The 13,981-nt window shown below is 43.9% G+C and overlaps 2 pseudogenes; both read right to left on the bottom strand.

Moving 5' to 3' along the window:
* Positions 1-552: 552 nt before the first annotated feature.
* On the bottom strand, positions 553-1,523 carry LOC143891206 (extra-large guanine nucleotide-binding protein 1 pseudogene; annotated as a pseudogene).
* Positions 1,524-1,551: 28 nt separating this feature from the next.
* LOC143890045 (uncharacterized) lies at positions 1,552-2,190 on the bottom strand (annotated as a pseudogene).
* Between the last annotated feature and the right edge of the window lie 11,791 nt (positions 2,191-13,981).

Raw genomic sequence — 13,981 nt, 5'->3', positions numbered from 1 at the left:
ATAAAAAGCTTAGTGTTTCCATTACTAGCAGTCTGCATGAAACTGCCCCCGACATTACCGTTTTCCTCAAAAAACGGAGTTTTTTTTAATGTAAAAGTTTAAACAGAGCTTTAAACGGCAAACCATTAAAACGAGTTTTAAACAGCATTTTTTTTAAACAAAAAATGCCATTGTTGCTAACTATAGTAAAAAAACAAGACAAAACTGAAATGTGACTAGCAACATATACCTGAAGCAACCGTAGCTCAACTTTTTTAATCTCCAGACCATTAATAAAAAGCTTAGTGTTTCCATTACTAGCAGCCTGCATGACACTGCCCCCGACATTACCGTTTTCCTCAAAAAACGGAGTTTTTTTTAATGTAAAAGTTTAAACAGAGCTTTAAACGGCAAACCATTAAAACGAGTTTTAAACAGCATTTTTTTTAAAGAAAAAATGCCATTTTGCTAACTATGGTAAAAAAAACAAGACAAAACTGAAATGTGACTAGCAACATATACCTGAAGCAACCGTAGCTCAACTTTTGTAATCTCCAGACCATTAATAAAAAGCTAAGTGTTTCCATTACTAGCAGTCTGCATGAGATTGCCCCCGACATTCAGATGCGGACTAATAATCTTGCAAGGCTTCTGACCCTCCTGTAAAGTTTTCAACATAGTCAAGACATCAAGCACAGAGAAAAAAAATAGCACATATTAGAGACAACAAAAAACATATATCCTGTCGCACCTTTTCCCATAGACCAGATACTTTATCATACCAATAGCTTCCTGCTTTGAGCTTACTCGGTGGGTTCGTACAACCCTGCAATAAAACCATCTCCTCTTGACAAAGCTTCTTTCCATTCACTGAAATATGCTCTGCTTGCAATTGATTTGCCTCACTCAACTTGTCAGCCTTCATTACTATGTTCATTTCTAATGGATCAACCACCCGTTTGAGCATTAGAGAGCATTTACCCAAGCTTTCCCGCTTTGATTCATCGATTGGTAACCCAATACAAGAAATGCATTTCCTCCCTTCAGGCATTGACCCCATTGCTCTGAGCACGCAATTAGTACAGTATTTTGCATTGTAAACAAGGCAAGACTCTTTTTCCGTGAACCGATTTCCTTTAAAGCGCCAATGGCAAGCTCCTTCTTTATTTTCGAACTGGGCTCTTTGCTTTTTTCGGTAACTGTGGTTTCAACCGGATTAGACTCCGCTTCAACCACGTCACTTAGTACAGTGTCATGGAAAGTCACAAGTGATGTCCTTTTGGCATGGGTTAGAGGTATACCCTCACTATCCTCAGTCCTCCGTGAAGAATCCTCAGAAGATAAAAATGTTGAACTCAACATGGACTCAGTTGAGACCCAATTAGGCGGGTTCATGTCATTCGAAAAATCTACACTCTCCTTCTAGTCCTTTGAAAACCCCAACACAACCGAGCTTCCAATTTCATCAAATAGCTCACGAGACTGATCGTGCCCATTGGAAAACCCTAATGTACCTGAGCTTCCAATTTCGCCCGATAATTCATGCAAACCACTATCCCCCAATTTCACCCGATAATTAATGCAAACCACTATCCCCATTCCAAATCCCTAATGCAGCCGAGCTTCCAATGTGGCCTATCAATTCATGAGACCCATTTTGCCCATCCAAAAGCCCTAATACGACACGACATATCGAGCCCATTGGAGAACCCTAACACAGGGTATCGATTTCGGATGGAAATCCGTGGGATCCATCTAGGCCATTTGAGAACCCTAATGCACCCGAGCTATCAATTTCAGACGGAGAATCATGTGATCCATCACGGCCATTTGAAAAATCTAACGCACCGAGCTATCAATTCCATCCAATAATCCACAACCGCGACAATCCATGCCTCTTTGATCAAAAGCAATCACTGAAGTGGGAGAAACGAATGAGTCTGAACCTAGTGTTACATCTTTTGAAGCTTTCCTCATAGGATCAGGGGACAAGAGAGGTTGGACAACAGGCAAGGATAATCAATCGGAAAGAGAGGAGACAACAACAACAGACGCAGTGGGGATGTGTTTGATATCGATTGAAAGGACTCGGGGGAGATCGTAATTGACAGGAGGGCCATTGTATTATACGGCAAATAAGTAATCGAGTTCATCTTCATTGTTCGAAATGGAAGCTCCAACCGGCACCATTCTCCTTAGAAGCTTAGCCATTCCCCTCTTTACATAGAAACCCTAACCCTAAATTCCAGAAACCCTAGAACGAAAAATCCATATAAGGTAGACTCCTTAGAAGCTACACCAATTTCCCTCATACGTAGAAACCGTAACCCCAAATTCCAGAAACCCTAGAATGAAAATTGCATATAAGGAAGACTCCTTAGAAGCTCCACCAATTTCCCTCTTACATAGAAACCCTAACCCCAAATTCCAGAAACCCTAAAATGAAAATTGCATATAAGGAAGACTCCTAAGAAGCTCCAACATTAGCATCTTACATAGAAACCCGAACCGTAAATTCCAGAAACCATAGAAAGAAAAATTCATGTCAGGAAGATAGGGTTTCCTCATAGAAAACCCTAACCCCAAATTCAGAGGAAACCCTAACCCCAAATTCAGAGGAAACCCTAGAAAGAAAAATCCATGTAAGATAGGATTTCCCCCAAATTCCAGAAACCCTAGAAAGAAAATTCAGTATAAGGAAGATAGGGTTTCCCCATCTTCTAGAAGCCCCAACCACAAATTCCAGAAACCCTAGAAAGAAAATTCCATATCAGGAAGAAAGGGTTTCCTCCAAATTCTAGAAACCCTAGAAAGAAAAATCCATACAAGGAAGATAGGGTTTCCCCATTTTTTAGAGGGAAATTGAAAAGAAAATGAAACACATATCCTCGATCGGGAAAACCCTAACCCTACTATTATTAAAAACCCTAAAAAGGAACTCTTTCAGAAAACGTAGGGTTTAGAGTTCTTTTACTGAAATTCCATCGTGTAAAAAAGGAATGGTGAATGCTTTGGTGATTGACAGGAGGGCACAATTTAAGAAAACCAAAGAAAATCAGAATTTTGTTAAAAAATAATCCTTTCTCCCCCAAACTAGAGTAGGAAAATCCGATGGGGTCTTTCTCCTGTCGTTGGGAAAAAACGCTAAAAAGGAAAAAAAAGGATAGAGCGAGAGCAAGAGCGAGGGCGAGGGCGAGGGCGAGAGAGAGCGAGGGTGTGTGTGAGCTTTGATTTCTTTTGGCTACTGATTTGTACTAGTTCTACTAAGTTTAGATAACTGCACTAACTCACGTTGTCTTTTTTTCAAATTGGCTTTTTACTTGAGAGAGGGGGCATGCTTTGATTCCTTTTAGCTACTGATGTTGTACTAGTATTAACATGTTTAGATAGTTGCACTAACTCACCTTGTCTTTTTTTTCAAATTGGCTTTTTACTTTCTAGAGCTTTTTGAATTATTGTAATAACTTTTGACTGCTCATTAAACAATGTGATTTGCTAGGGGCCACCGTAGAGGCATTTGGTAGATCGGCTGCCGCATGAGAGTACAGCCACCTACCACCCCGGATGAATTATATTATCAATAAGACAAAATCTGAGCCTATGTGGCTGCACTCACATGGAACAACTGTCCGTGAAGTGAGTTAGTGTGATAATGAAAACATGGTAATGACAATATCATTTCCAATTTTTTCCACTGGTCTTTTCACCAACCCTCTTGATATTTGCACTAGCTCACCTTGTCTTTTCTTTTTTAATTGTAACAAGAGCGCTACGACATAAGAGTGCAACTCAGGTTGGGTTCAACCCCGTTCAGTTTTTTTTTTTTTTTAAAGTACTCTACGACACACTAGGGGTGTAAACGGATCGAATTCGAATCGGATAGTGCTATATCCGAATTCGAATCGGATAGTGTTATATCTGAATTCAAATTCGATTACAATATTCAATATCCGTATCCGTATCCGAATCCCACGGATAATTATTATTCGTTACCGAATTCGCATCCGACGGATATTATTCGAATTCGGATATTATCCGTATCCGTTTATCCGGATTCAAATCGTATCCGAATATCCAAATTTGAATAAATCATATCCGAATGTCCGAATTCGTATCCGTATCCGAATTTGATTCATGTCTGTAACTTTAAATCAACTGGTTAAATATCCAAAATTATCTAATTGAAGTTGAATTCGAATGCGAATATCCGCATCCGTAACCGGATATCCGAGTTTGCATGCGAATCCGGATATCCGAATTCGAATACGAATTCGGATATACGGATACGGATGCGGATATTAGGGATAAACGGATGTACTTGTCGGATTCGGATGTTAAACGGATCGGATGCACCATTTACCAGATTCGGATCGTTAAGAACCGGGTATCTCCTAAACGGATTCGGATAATATCCACTTGAAGCGGATTCGGATAATATTCGCTTTAAACGGATTCGGATGCGGACGGTAATCGAATTTTCAAATATCTATTTACACCCCTACGACACACCATAGGTTGACCCAAACCATCCATTTGATGTCCCACAATGTAAATAGGTTGTGCCCCCCAAAATCATTTCCATAAGATGATCCTAGCCTTCCGATCTACAGGGGAAAATAGCATGTTATGGAAATCTCTATAGATCTGAAGGATAGGATCATCCAATGGAAATGAATCTTTTTGGGCACAACCTAGGATGATGTGGACCGTACAATACCTTTTGAAAATATTGAATAGAAGGCTAGGTCATCCTATGGAAATGATTTTTTGGGCACAACCTATTTACGTTGTGGCCCATCTAATTGACGCTTTGGATCATCCTATGGTGTGGGCCGTAAATTACTTTTTGAAATTTTGAATAGAAGGCTAGGATCATCCCGTGGAAATGATTTTTTGGGCACAACCTATTTACGTTATAGCCTATCAAATGGATGGTTTGGATTATCCTATGGTGTGGCCATTCTTTACTTTTTCAAAATATTGAACAACAAGGCCTTACACCATATAAAAATTTCAGGTTTCTGAATATGCTAAGGCCCCTTTCACTTGGAATTATGAAGCAAGCGATTACTGTTATGGCATGTGATTATTTTAATCACCTCTTAGTACATAATTGATTATTGCAATCTCCTCACTATGTGTTTTTTTACGTTTAGGAGTAAAGGGCATTTTTGTCTTTTCATTAACTTAGAGTCGTGTCATGTTTTGCTTTCTGTCAAGTTAACCCCATTTGCAAGTAAGGGCCAAAGGTCATTACTCTTTTTGCAAATTCGCAAACTATGTTACTCTTTTTGCAAATATTGCATAGTAGGTTACTCATTATGCAAAGATCATTGGCAAGCATGGAGCTTTTCGTTACATATGGTTTTTTCTTAATGACACAGATTTGACAGTGGAGTAGGCTGGTGTAGGTTGTGGATTTTTTTAAGGTTATGGGTGTGATGCTTACTTGCTTGGGAAGAGCATATATTACCAAGCATAGACAACCTTTATGTTTGTGAAGAAAATATTTTTAGGGATGACTTGGAGCAAGAAATGTAGGCATTGGCCCAGTGTAGCTCCCCCAAGTCATGAATTCATGTGGATGTATTATATAGATGTTGTGATGTTGTGTATATAGGAGATTAACTCATGTCGATGTATACAAGATTTCAATTCATGTGAGATGTATTTATGTGGATGTTGTGTATACAAGATTTTATAGTTCATGTGAGAAATTTCAGTCAGCAGATCAATTTACAGATGCACTTCATGTCAACCAGCTTGGCAAAAATGTCATTCAACCATTACAGTCCCACACATACCAGTTGCTCAAGGTTTGATTGGCTGACTTGTGGTCATGGGCAGCAGGTAATTCCTTAGTTGATAGCTGTCCAATTTGGGCTAAAACTTAGAAAGTAACTGATGGACTATAATCTGATACATGGAAATCCCTTCCTTTGACCTTTTCAGTTTTCATTGAACACATTAGGCACTTGAATTTCAGCTTGGGATGGGCTGCACTGTTTTTTTTTCACAAGAAAATGTGATAGGACTTCATCTGTTTATTTTGTCCTTATCAATGACAACAAATGTGCACTAGAAAATTTATACCTAGAGCAGTGAGTTCTCACCCAATATAACAAAAAACAAGCTTAATCTCAGTTCTCGAGGAAACAACAACAAAGCCTCTTTCAACTGCAATAGCAACCTCAAAATTTCAAGGAACAATTGATATTTGATAGGCTGAGATTCCAATGTGCCCCAACTCTCAGGCTAGCGAAGTACTTTAGCTGAGACTAGAAGAACTCCACAAGTAACAGGACATGAGTCCTGGAGTTGACTGCCGAAAGCTTTGGAATTTCAATATGCCTAGAGTGGGTCAGCAACTCAGAGATGCATAGTAGGAGGTTAAGAACATCCCAATGAAAATGGAGAGTACCAGTTCAACTCAAATGTATATTAGCGGAGTGGTTGATTCCATCTAAAATCCATATTGATTGGCAAGCACAGTGCCTGGGTTAAATGCAATCAATTGGAGAGTGTTCACTTGGCAGAACGGAATAGTTCCACCTGGGGACTTTTGGTGGTTCGGACAGGAACCTTCAGCTTTTGAAATTCAATCGGTTCACCATTGACTCTCAGTCCACAAGAATCCGAACATTCCTTGCTAGCTTCTCAACTGAGCTATTCTATTTCCAACAACTACCAACAAAACTGAACTATTCACTAGTGTTGCAATCTCCTCCCAAGACATGCAAAGTTAAGAAACTTGGCATAACCTGCTCTGATACCATTTTTGACGCAGCACGATCGACGAAAGCGACTTTTATTACAAACACTAGGTGTGCAACTTTCAAGTGTTGTGAAATGACATTAGAGTGACAAGAAACTTTCCACCATGAGATTAAGGGAATCAAATTAAGATTGAAAAGAACACCTTAATCACCTCAATATATGTCCACCTTTTAAAATGGAATCCAGTTGAATCATTTAATTCCAGAAGTGAAATGGAGTCAAAATCATCAAGTCCCTTGTCTTTGGCTACTTAAGATTGATGCACTTGCTCAATGGTAACCCAAACCAATGTCAATCTTGCATTTTTTTTCTTGGTTGTTAAACTATAATTCCACAAAGAATTGAAGCTGCAAGGCAACTTGACCTTTTAACAAACACCTGGCACTCAAAGTTGTAGTTACCAAAAAAGAATCAAATGAAGCTTCCACGCATAGACAATGGTGTTAGCTGATTGTGTAAGGATTATTGATCACCATTCGGATCTATATATATGAATAGAATTTTGAGCAGATCTGGTATGTAGATGAGTCCTGCTATTAAATCCATCCCTTACTCATCAGAGAAGATGTTGATCTTTCTAGGATTTTTCTCTTTCTCGAGACTTCCCAGGCATCCAAAAGAAAGCCTCAGATCTGGTCATTTCTACATGCCTCAGATCCAAGATCATTTCCTTGCACACTATCTTACTCAGAGAATGCTTTATAGTGGTTTTGTGAAATGAAAATGTAGTAAGAAGATTAATAGCACTACTCACACGACAAATGATTTTATTGATGAAAATATTTTTCAGAATTCAGAGGAATACATGGATAGGAAAGAAATCCGATGTTGTAGTTCAATTGTGGGGAATTGAACTCACCAAATTTCTTCAAAAGGCAGATAGTTGCTCGCTTGCAACAAGGATCAACAAGAATTCTCAGGCAAGAAGGGACTATTGCTTCAGATCCCCTTCTATGCACTGTAATTCCCTAGAAATAGAGCTCTTTCTTCCTCTAGCTGAGATTTTTGAGCTCAAAAGAAAAAACCAAACCCAATCTCGTTTCAATTTCAGCCAAAGTCCCCTAAAATGAAACACTACCCCTGTTTATACTAATCCTAGCATGTTAAAGACAAAATACCCCACGTGTGGCTATTACATACACTACCACATGCTTACATGAATATATCCTCCACAAGTACAAAAGAAAAAAACAAACACAACCACTATAGGATAAGTGAGGCCCTTACTCTTTGGCAGAGACCCGCTCTATGTTAGACTCTCCCCCCCCCTCCGCTAAAATATGTTGGGTATATAATATAACCCATGTATGTTCTAATATAAGCCCAATAAGATAATGGACCGGTGTAGTGGGCCTATTTGGGCTAGAGCCCACTAACCTATTAAAACCCTAGTGTATCTAATATATATAGGGGCTGGAGGCAACAAACTTGGTATTCCAAATTAGATACCTTGGGTGTAATGCTTCAGGCAACCTCTTGCTTGACCTAATTACTCTAACAATCTTGAAGCATATTCTAGAACCCTAATTTCTGGAACGTCTTCACCTTACTCCATCTTAATTTTTTCCCCTTCCCCCAAGAGATATGTTTGCCTCCGTTTTCCACTTTTGTTTTTGAGAATCCATTATTGCCGATTCTCTTGGAATCCCATCAACAGAACGTCGTGCGTGATGTTGCGTCTCTCTCTCTCGTTTTTTGGAACCCCACAACGAAAGAAGGGATCGTGGACGATAGAAAATAAAAAACCACAAGAAAGACGTATCTGTTGGTGTTAGAGGCTGTTAGACCTAAAATCGGTAACAGGTACAGCAGTGATGTAAGAGCTGAGCTGGATGACTAGGGGAGCTGAGTCCTGAGGGACCGGAGTGAATCGAGGAGTGAGGAGGTCGAGAAAGAGTCTTGCTATTAGGGCTGAGTCCTGCACAAGGCAAGCGAGGTCAGAAGACCAGACCGGGTTTTACTCCGGACAGGCCCTTCGACACTCAAGTCAGTATGAGCAGGAGTGAAGGGGAGATGTCTAAGAGTTTTTAGGGAGAGAAGGGATTTTTCGCATTACCCATTGGTCTGAGCTTCGATCCTCTATTTATAGGGAAAATCTGGTGAGGTGTCCTGGACAGATGTCCAGGACAGGTGGCGGCCTGTGAGAGGCTGCAGCTCACCTACTCTGAGACAGGTGGCGGCCTGTGAGAGGCTGCAGCTCACCTACTCTGGGACAGATGGCGGCCTGTGAGAGGCTGCAGCTCACCTACTCTGGGACAGGTGGCGGCCTGTGAGAGGCTGCAGCTCACCTACTCTGGGACAGGTGGCGGCCTGTGAGAGGCTGGTGTTTTCATACCCCATCAGTTGCCCCCCAGTTTTCCAAGTCATTGAGAGACTTGGGAAAGTGTGATCAATCGTTTCTCTTAATGGGTAGGCATTGTCTGGGAGTGAGTCAGAAAATTAAGTTCAGAAATCCAGTCCGGAGTCCGGCTGGAAGTTGAGTTCGGAGATCCAGTCCGGAGTCCGGCTGGAAGTTGAGTCCGGAGATCCAGTCCGGAGTCCGGCTGGAGTTGAGTCCGGAGATCCAGTCCGGAGTCCGGCTGGAAGTTGAGTCCGGAGATCCAGTCCGGAGTCCGGCTGGAAGTTGAGTTTGGAGATCCAGTCCGGAGTCCGGCTGGAAGTTGAATTCGGAGATCCAGTCCGGAGTCCGGCTGGAAGTTGAGTTCGGAGATCCAGTCCGGAGTCCGGCTGGAAGTTGAGTCCGGAGATCCAGTCCGGAGTCCGGCTGAAAGTTGAGTTCGGAGATCAAGTCCGGAGTCCGGCTGGAGTTGAGTCCGGAGATCCTGTCCGAAGTCCGGCTGGAAGTTGAGTCCGGAGATCCAGTCCGGAGTCCGGCTGGAAGTTGAGTTCGGAAATCGAGTCCGGAGTCCGGCTGGAAGTTGAGTTCGGAGATCCAGTCCGGAGTCCGGCTGGAAGTTGAGTCCGGAGATCCAGTCCTGAGTCCGGCTGAAAGTTGAGTTCGGAGATCCAGTCCGGAGTCCTGCTGGAGTTGAGTCCGGAGATCCAGTCTGGAGTCCGGCTGGAAGTTGAGTCCGGAGATCCAGTCTGGAGTCCGGCTGGAAGTTGAGTCCGGTTCGGACCGGACTGCGTTTTGTCGTTTTGTTGAAACGCGCTATATCCAGTTCGGCTTTTGCCGGACTGATTTTTGTCGTCTTGCGGCCAGTCCGGTTCGGACCGGACTGATTTTTGTCGTTTTGTTGAAACGCGTTATATCCAGTTCGGCTTTTGCCGGACTGATTTTTGTCGTCTTGCGGCCAGTCCGGTTCGGACCGGACTGATTTTTGTCGTCTTGCGGCCAGTCCGGTTCGGACCGGACTGATTTTTGTCGTTTTGTTGAAACGCGTTAAAATCAGTTCAGCTTTTGCCGGACTGATTTTTGTCGTCTTGCGGCCAGTCCGGTTCGGACCGGACTGATTTTTGTCGTTTTGTTGAAACGCGTTATATCCAGTTCGGCTTTTGCTGGACTGATTTTTGTCGTCTTGCGGCCAGTCCGGTTTGGACCGGACTGATTTTTGTCGTTTTGTTGAAACGCGTTATATCCAGTTCGGCTTTAAAGATCCAGTACGGAGTGCGGGGCATGGAGTGCGGAGCATGGAGTACGGAGCATGGAGTGCGGAGCATGGAGTGCGGAGCATGGAGTACGGAGCATGGAGTGCGGGGCATGGAGTGCGGAGAGGAGATGTGAATTTTCATGCACGTAGGAACACGCGCGTGCTTGATTGTATTTTTGAGTGGGAGAATGTGTCCGTCATAAATATGGGACATGTGGCGCCATTCGAGTGTCCTCGAGATGCGTGCGTCCCATTTAATGCCCCACCGCCTCTGAAAAGCTATAAAAGGAGGTTTACCCCCTTTCATTTTTTACTTTTTACTTTTCATCTTTTCTTTTTTTCTTGCTCTGGGAGCTCCGACTTCTCAGTTCTCAGTTCGCAGTTCGCAGTTCGCAGTTCGCAGTGGGAGTTACGCAAGGACTTGACGAGCTCCACTCACCGGTATTCCTCTCAGCCCTTCTCTTTACTGCATGTCTGATAGTAATTCGAGTTCCGAGTCTGGTACGGAGTCCTCCACTAGCAGTAGTTCAGAATTTAGGCCGCCGCAGGAGCCTGTAATGGCTAGGACGTCCGCTAGGATAGATCTTTTAGATAGCGACGACGGAGGGGACAGGGACGAGGTGTTTTTAGACTTGAATGCCACTCCACTCCCCACTGGTAGTCTCTCCCGAGCAGAAGGGAGTGTTGAAAGTGACGTTGCTGAGGCGTCTACAACATTCCTTCCTGGCCGGGCGGTGGAGGTGGTCACTAGAGCGCGGATGGATGCCGACCCAAAATACATCCTGCGAGCTCTAGTCGAGGAGAACTACCTCACCAGGTCCATGCTAGGGGACATTAGGGATAAGTACTGTGTGCCTCCAAGATTTGAACTGAAGGCAGCTATAGAGGGAGACAGAGCCTGTAACGAGAGTCGAGATCTCTGTATCTATGAGGAGTCGATGAGGGCGGGACTCCGATTTCCTTTGCACCCATTCTTCGCAGCGGTGCTTCGATACTACGGACTGGCCCCAGCTCAAGTAGCTCCAAACTCATGGAGACTACTGACTGGGTTCTTGTATCTCGTCCATGGCCGGTTAGAGAGGAGCGTGAGCTTGTCGCTATTCCGTGCTTGTGCACATCTGAAGAGGCATAAGGAAGGGGGCTGGATCTACATCAGCCAGCGCCCTGAACTAAAAATCATTACCGGCATCCCCTCGTCAATACATTCATGGAAGAATAGGTTCTTCTACGTCGAGGATAAGGAGGCCAGTGAGCCCTGGCCTGTCCCTCTAGTGTGGGACACTCCGGACACTTCCAAATTAAGTCGAAAGCCGGTCCTCGAGAGTGAGGACAGAGAGACTTTCGCCTTGATGCGGAAGGAGATTGAGCAATCAGGCCTTATCCGCTGTGTAGAGTTCTCAGGAGAGGAGGTGCTAGTTGGACTGGGCGTGAGTGCCGCAACTCCAGAACGTATGTAGCTAGACTTGTCTTTAGAATATGTTTACTTTTATATGCTTGCTTCTGACTGCTCGCTTGTCTGGCAGAAATGAAGAAACAATCGACTGTCGAGAAGATAAGACAGGGAGCCCAGCCACGGGCACAGGAGGGTGCTGCACAGGCACAACAGGAGCGCCAGAAGAGAAAGGCGACTGTACTGGCGAGTCCGGCCCCATCACAGGGCACTCCTCCACCCCCATCTCAGAGGGCCAAGACTACGGTGAAGCTAATAGGCCCCTTTGCCCAGGGTGGTGGCTCTTCTAAGTCCGGTGGTGCTTCTACTGGAACCGGTTCTGGAGCTCGTCCTCCTACGGGGCTTAGTGAGCACGTCTTTCGACCCAATTGGGCCGTTCTGAAGGATGACACTGCCCTAGGCGAGAGCCGAGTAGCAGCAGAGATCATGAGCAAGTGTCTGCTGCGGAAGGACAAGCAACAGGTCCTTCACGAGCCGCCAGCTACAGGAGAGGAGGCTGTGTTATCCTCAGCTTACCAGGTAAGGAAGAGGTGATCAGTTTGCTAACTTTCTACCCATTTCTTCCTTTGACCATACTGATGCCTGTTTCTTTCTGCAGATCTTGCTTTACTAGAATGATCTCAAGGAGAAGAGTAAGAAGTTCTCCGAAGCCATCACTGCATCTGAAGAGGTGAACGGAAAGTTGGCCACTGAGGTGCAGGAGCTTCAAACGAGCATCGGGCGAGTACAGGAGGAGAAGAAGTTGTTGATGGAGGATCTGGCCTCAGAGAAGAAGAAACTGGTCAAGGCTGCCGAAGCCATGGAGGCCCAAAGAGGAAGAGCCAAAGAGAGGCAGGAGACGGCAGTGAAGGAGGCCACAGAGGCGAAGGAGGCTACTTTTCAGCCTGTCGAGCGAGGCTTATAGTCTTGGATACTACGACTGCCTCCAGGAGCTCCAGGCCTGCAATCCAAACTTAGTGATGCAGAATATGACTCTCCCTGCCAGGCCGAAGATTACTGATGAGGAGCCAGATGCTCCTACTGATGCTCCTGCTGACATCACCTCTCTTCCAGATGCTTAGTATTTTTTTTTGTTTGTTTATTTCGACCTCATTTTGTAATGGTCCTTGAGACCCTACAGCTCTTAGCAGCCTCTTTAAAATGAATTTTGTAATGGCCCTCGAGGCCCCACATATTCTGATCAATGAAATCACATTTGTCCTTCTGTCTCTGATATTTCTCAACTGAGTGATTTGCTCGACTTGTCTTTTTAATTTTGATAACCTGGGACTGAGGCTGTTGATAGTCGAATTGTGACGAGCTGGTCTTCTAACCAGTACCCAAGTTTAGAAACAAGTACCCAAGTTTAAGAACTGGGTTTCCAGTAAGTACCCAAGTTTTGTGAACTGGGTTTCCAGTAAGTACCCAAGTTTTGTGAACTGGGTTTCCAGTAAGTACCCAAGTTTTGTGAACTGGGTTTCCAGTGAGTACCCAAGTTTAAGAACTGGGTTTCCAGTGAGTACCCAAGTTTTGTGAACTGGGTTTCCAATGAGCACCCAAGTTTTGTGAACTGGGTTTCCGATGAGTACCCGAGTTTTGTGAACTGGGTTTCCAATGAGTACCCGAGTTTTGTGAACTGGGTTTCCAGAGAGTACCCAAGTTTTGTGAACTGGGTTTCCGATGAGTACCCGAGTTTTGTGAACTGGGTTTCCAGAGAGTACCCGAGTTTTGTGAACTGGGTTTCCAGAGAGTGAGAGTGAAACAAAGTCTGCAAAAAAGATTATTTATTTATAACAACAAATTTACAAATTTACAAATTTACAAACTCACCTTTTTACGCCGTACAATTTGTCTATTGATAATATCTTCTGAGATTTTTGGAGTTCCATGCGTGAGGTAATAAGTGCTCCTCCAGTGTCTCCAGCTTATAGCTTCCTGGCCGGATAACTTCTTTCACTCGATATGGCCCTTCCCAAGTCGGGGAGAGTTTCTCGACTTTCGTCGGTTGGGTGACGGCTGCCTTTCTCAGGACCAAATCTCCTGTCCTGAATTCTCTGGGGCGAATCTTGGAGTTGTGATAATTTGACACCCTCTGCTTATAAGCGGCGACCCGGATTCGAGATTCTTCTCGGATTTCTTCTAGTAAGTCGAGATCGGCACGGAGCCCGTCGCCGTTAAGCTGCTCGTTGAAGCTGGTGATTCTGGG

This window comes from Tasmannia lanceolata, unplaced genomic scaffold (genome assembly GCF_043159265.1).
Source record: "Tasmannia lanceolata isolate RefF3 unplaced genomic scaffold, GAP_Taslan_0.1 ptg000013l, whole genome shotgun sequence".
Lineage (NCBI taxonomy): Eukaryota > Viridiplantae > Streptophyta > Magnoliopsida > Canellales > Winteraceae > Tasmannia > Tasmannia lanceolata.
The sequence above is the reverse complement of the archived record's forward strand: the minus strand, read 5'-3'. Positions and strand labels throughout refer to the sequence as shown.